This window comes from Melospiza melodia, chromosome 3 (assembly GCF_035770615.1).
Source record: "Melospiza melodia melodia isolate bMelMel2 chromosome 3, bMelMel2.pri, whole genome shotgun sequence".
Classification (NCBI taxonomy): domain Eukaryota; kingdom Metazoa; phylum Chordata; class Aves; order Passeriformes; family Passerellidae; genus Melospiza; species Melospiza melodia.
This window is the reverse complement of record NC_086196.1, coordinates 32,994,257-33,000,256: the sequence shown is the minus strand read 5'-3', so window position 1 is coordinate 33,000,256 and position 6,000 is coordinate 32,994,257. Positions and strand designations below refer to the sequence as shown.

Here is a 6,000-nt window from a genome sequence, read left to right as displayed (position 1 = left end):
TGCTTCCTGATACAACAGCAACCATGCAACACCCTGAAAGACACTCTCTCCGCCCTTCACCCTCACTTTTTCCAATCGCGTAGGGCTGCGGCTACCGGGACGGCCCCGTTCCCCTGGGCAGCCCCCGGGGCCCGTCAGCAGCAGGGTCCCCCCGCAGGCCCGGCCGGAGCCGCCCCTCACGGACAGCCCGGCCCCGCTCGCAGCCTCCCGGGCGGGGCCGCGCCTCCTCCCGCCTCTCCCGTCACGGCGGGCCGGGCCGGGCCGGGGCCTGCCCGCCCCTCCACGCCCTGCACCGCCGCTGCCCCCAGCCGCACCCCTGGGAGCGGGCTCGCCGGGGCCGGGTAAGAGCCGCGGGAGCTCCTCTGGGGCGCTGGGGGTGCCGTCTGCTGCAGGCAGGGGGATCCGGGCGGCGTCCGACCCGCCGGGAAGGGGCTGTCAGGCGCGGGGAGCCTGTCGGAGGGCGGCGGGAAGGGCCTCCTGCAGCCGGGGCCGCGCCCCCGTGCCCGGCCGTGGGGCGAGCGGGGCGGCTGTGGGCGAGGCGGGAGCGGCGGGGCCGGGGCTGCGAAGGGAGCGCGGTGTTGGAGCGCGGCCGGTCGTGTCAGCAGCAGCTCCCTTCCCCGCAGCCTTCCCTGTGACACCCACGGTACCAGGGCTTTGGGCTTGACGATGCTCTCGGGGGAGAGTCGGGGCCTACAGCGGGTGTTTTGTAGCAGCTGGTGTGGAACTGTGGGGTGGGACGGGCACCCTCTCCTAGTGGAAATGCTCCCCTTGCTGTTCCAAGTCCGAGGAGAGCATGTCAGCGGGAGGAGGGGACATTATAAAAGTAGCCGGTGTAAATAGTGAGCCCGGGCCTGGCGGCCGGCGTTATCGCTGTTTTCCTGGTGAATCACTCGGCGCTGCATTGGAAACTCAGGCTTCTTCAAACTCAGCAAGGCAGTGGAAGGTTTCACTCCGCTTTGCATGCACCGCAGGGCACTACACCTTAATTGAAAACGCCCGGTGTTAAAATCTCAGGATACTTGGTCAGAAGCAATGTGCTCCTGTGCTGTGATCCCCTCCACGAGCCATTCAAAGGCAGAGGGCTGTGCCAGCCGGGCGAGTGAAGCTCTCCTGACGGGTCATTATACAGGCTTGTGCTTTGACGGCAGTGCAGCCCTTCTGCTTGGAGCCTGGGGATTGTGCAGTTGCTCTTAATTGAAAAGAAGGAAAAGGGGACCAAAAAAAAAAGAGTTAAAATATGTCAAAATTAGAAGAAAATGCTACTCAGTGTTGGCATTGTTATAACCTGTGTCTGTGTTTGTTTCATGATGATGCCTTTCATAGCCTTTGGAAGAATATGAGGTAGCACTCTTTTTGGTGACTTACACTGAAGTGAAACTCTTGAGAGAGGAGAAGAAAAGAGACCATGAGCTATATGTGGTCATTAGCACCCTGGTAGGCCTCAGAGAGACTTGGCATGCATTGCAATCAGATTTTGTGCAAAGGTAACTTATCCCTTGGTGTGCTTGATCTGTTAACTTTGTTGCCAACAAGCTACCATGAAGAATTGGGTGAGAACAAACAGCGCACCACATATATCAGGCTTCTCATCCATCTTCTTTTTCCCGTGAGATAACCAGCTGCAAAAGAAACTGGGCACTTTGAAATGGTCATCAGGTCCATTTTCAGACTTCTCATTCCCTCTCTTTCCCCATAGTTCCAGTCCCCAGTGTTCCTTTTCCTTGCTTCATCGTAAGGCCTTAAAATGCCTTGTGCGCTCCTAGGAATCATAATTCTCTTGCTTAAGGCATTTTGCCAAGCACTAATATGTTCTCTTAGGCTTGTGAAAGCTATGCACTTCCTTCACCTAGTTCATCATAAATATCAGTGTGGATGAATCAGACAATTGTAAGGGTGGTAATTTTTATCCATCTATGCTTAGCGTTGGTGATGCGTTAGGCCTAGCAGAATTTCAGGCTTCTGTAATTTAGCTTTTCATGCTGAGCAGTTTAAATGTCGCTGCTTTAAATTGCATCTCTGCTCAACAGAATCATTTTTAGAAAAAAATGACTAAAAACACTGACCAGTGGCACAGTCTAGTAATTATTTCAAAAAACCCCAAACACAGAGCTGTTAGATGATGCGAGCTTGGTTTTGGTAGGTTTCAGCATCAGTAACATGGGAATTGTGAGGAGTAGGTAGGCAGTACCTTTTGACATCTCTTTTGTTAGTGTTGATGCAGTTTTAAATAAACTTTGCTTTTTCCTACCGTATATGGATTTAAGTTTGACTTCTACCTGAAAGTAGAGGATAAAAAAATAATCTGGAAACTTTTCTTTTAAGAAGGCAAGAAGAATTTAATTTTACTGCTACTTTCTTTGCTTATTAGTTATGCTCAGCGGTAGGTTTTGTATTATGGGGGCCTACAGCCTGCCTGTGGGCCAGGATTTCAGCACAAGGAGCTGTAAAAGCAGAAAGTGGGAAATGTAATACCAGTCTCTAAATATTGAAGTATAAAGGAAAAAGAGACATCAGTCCAGGAAAAAATTAAACCTCCCTCATCCCTTAGCAAAATAATGACAGATTTAATGCTCACCTGTATCTGCTTAATTCTTTTGCTAAGAGTCTGTTAGGAGAATCCCTCGGGTGCTGTAGCAGGAGGTCCTTATCTTTTCTGTAGCAAACATTGTGACTTGCTGAAATTTTCGCCCAAGTTTTTCAGCAGTTCATCACTTTTGACTGTGTTTTCACCCTGCTTGAAGAATTTTGACCTTTTTTATTTTTGGGAGGGGTAGTTCATAAAGGAAGCCACATATTGTTTAGGAGAAGCTTTGTTACTGTGACCTTTATTTAGGAAAAGAATATCCTGTAAGGAAAGCCCCATGACTTATTTCTGGATACTTAAAGGCATAAAATCAGATCAGATGTAAATTTTCAAGTGTTCTACGGAATGCAGTGGGTACTTTTTGCTTTCTGAAAGTTAAGGGTCCATGTAAACATTCTAGGTCCTAATGCTATAATATTGCTCAAACAGTAAAACTATTGCTTAAGGGTTCTTATCCTAATGTATCTGAGCTAGACTTCTGGGAGAAGGAGAATTCTTCGAATATCTAAATAAGAAAATACAAAATAGATTAGGTTCTTATTAACTGTAGCTTACTGGAGTCTGCAGAATATTCGTGTGACTGCTGTGAAATCTGACATGTGCAGTGCTTGTCACATCACTTCCTTTTGTCCTGATGGAGCTTCAGGAATGACACTGGGGAGCTGCTCAGATGTGGAGACTTTCTGGTCTCTACATTCATAGTCAATGAAAAAGTGGATTTTTTCTTATGCCTGATAAACACCTGTCTAGAAGATATGTTGGTACTAAGGTTCATTTTTTGTTTTGGTATGAAGTGACCAAATGACGTAGGAACTAGTTAATGCAGAAATTATGGAAAATATCTTCAGTCCTTTGAGTTCTTTAAGCCTCAATGTACAGTGAGATCCTGCTTCAGTTAGTGTTAACAAAATGTTCTGATTTTTCATTTAATTTGTGCCTGTCAACTCAGTTCCTTGGAATTTCTACAGTAGCTTGAAAAGCCGAATTGGCACTCGGTGTACTCCCATTCAGAGGTAGTGATGTTGAGCAGAAGATAAAATGTACAATCAGAAACTCACACCTGACTGAAACTTTTAGAGGAACTGAAGACTACCACAAGTGCAGCTCGGTTCCAGTCTGAAGGCAAAGTGTACTTCCTGCAACTGCAGCAGGCCATTAACTTCCCTATTTTGTAAGTTGTGCAGCCAGTCATACCAAATACATCACAACAGAGTATTTAAATGCTGTGGAAGGGAAAAGGGGTAATTTCTGTGGAAATGCAGTGTCGTGATGAATGCTCCTATCACCCTTGATGGAAAGAAGTGCTTGGTGCATGCATGTTTTTTTCCTGTGGTTGAAACCCTGACCTTGTCTAGGTCATCAGCAGTTGACTTTCCAAGGGCTCAGCTTATCTCTGTTTTCAAAGGAGCTTGAGTAACTCAGCACTCACAAGTGAAGGGGTTGTGAGTGCAAGAAGGGTGTTCATCAGGTTCAGACCCATGTTACTGTGAGAACTAGAGGGAGAAAATGTGGTGAAGATTGGGAGGTGATGACAGCTGATGGCTGTCCTCTTACCTCTCTTTCTGTCTGTTCCCCAGACAGTCACTTACTGTCACCTACCTGTATTATTGAAATACTCAGGAATAGCTCTGTTAGCAGAAGAATGTGCCTGGAGCAAACCAGCTGTGAATTTACATGGCTATCCTACAAATTTGCTATAAGTCTCAATTCTTAAGTATGAGAGTTGATAAAAAGAATTGTGTCAACAATTAGAGAGATCTACAGGTGCAGATGAAAAGTTGAACTATATCTTGTGGACTTTGTACTCTGTCATCTGAGCATCTTGCTATCTATTGTGTTTGGCTGTTGTGGAAAGTTGAAAAATTCTTGTCTTATGTATTGAACAATCTGTACGCTTGTCAGTGTAGTGGAGTGTAACTTCTTTAAAGATCTTTACAGTTAGCTGTAGAAATTTGCAAGACAAAAAAAAAAAAAGAAAGCAGTAGCTGCTTTTGTCAAGACTTGGATGAAATATTCAGTGTGTATCTCTTGATTGTAAAGGTATTCCTGAGAATAGTGCTACAGGCAGCTGTTAGGTGAATACCAATATGAAAGAAGAAAAACCAATCATGAAATGTTGTTTCAGTTAATTCTACACAAGGTGGCTTGGTCTTTTGCCATCTCTTCTCCTTAGCAGGGGCATTTTAACATTACCATTAAACATAAAAGTTAAACAACTTCTAACATTAACTGTAATATTTAACTAAAAAGTTTTTTAGTCAGTAACATTGTAGTTAGCATGCTACTAAGGTATCTAGAAATAGTAACAACTTTTACAAAATCCTGTCAGCAGTTCTGAGAAATCTTTTTCAAATTTAGTTTTTAGGTGGTTTCTTTGGATTTTGTGCCTGTTATTTTATTTTTCACTGAATTGGTAGATTTCCTTACTTAGTCAATACACTAAGGTATAGAGCCATTTATGTGCTGTAAAGGTTGCGTGGGTTTGGTCTTGCAATACAAATTCAGTGCAATGTTGCCTGGAATCTCCAAAAAAAAAAATCAAAGGTTGTAATTCCAGCCTTGGCCCAGATAAGTGGGATTTAGGCTGGCTGGCTGACTGACTCCAGACTTTAGTCAAAATAACTTGAATCTGCATGTGGTACAGACAAAGGAAACGACACTGCAGACAGTTGTCATGGCTCTGGCAATGGTGCAGCAAGAAGAAGAGTGCAAGTACGCTCCCTGTGGCCTCATCTGCAGTCAGGTTGTTCATTAGTAGGGCCTGATCACCCCAAGCAGGGTTTGGGATCATAGTGAAGCAGCCATTTTGAAATTAAGCCACGTTTGTCTTCATGGTAGCAGCAGCATTTTCATGGGGCACAGGTGATGTCACCTGCAGAGTGGCAGGGATGGGCCTGACCTCTGTATTTACATCTCTGGTGAAGTTTTGGTGAGTTGTACAATGTCAAGACCAGTACATGTCTTGGCTCTGCTAGAGATCATTTTATGTGACAGAGATGTGAAACCAGTTGTGTTTTAAAGCAGCCAGGGTATTGCTGCCTGGATTAATACCGGCATTTCCAAGGTAGAAGGAAATATTTGGCAACAAGCACTGTTAATTGTTTGTATTTAAAAAAAAGGTTTTAAGGACTTGGGTTTGCAAATTGTAGTACAGCTACTGTCATACTTGACAAATCAGTTGGTATTTCATTTCCTTATTTTCACACAGTAAATTTGCTTTCTTTTTCTCTATACCTCAAATGGAGTTTTAGTGGTGTCTCTTAACCAGAAGCTCATGGGACAGAAGGAGAGGACATTGTTTGGAAGGCACATGGTTTGGGTTGAACAGTGGAAATGCGGGGAAGTGGTGAAGCTAAAGTGTTCAACCTGTGAAGGTGATGTGCAGGAAAGCACAGCCTGGATGAAATTGTGGGTTT

At 44.9% G+C, this 6,000-nt stretch overlaps 1 protein-coding gene across 1 annotated transcript in view; it reads left to right on the top strand.

Annotated features, from left to right (window-relative positions):
• The first annotated feature begins 256 nt into the window (after window positions 1–256).
• Window positions 257–6,000, top strand: part of STX7 (syntaxin 7) — a 31,080-nt gene continuing 25,336 nt past the window's right edge. Inside the window, exon 1 of the mRNA XM_063151197.1 lies at window positions 257–341. The gene's annotated coding sequence lies outside the window, so the exon portion shown is untranslated. The remainder of the gene's footprint in view (window positions 342–6,000) is intronic.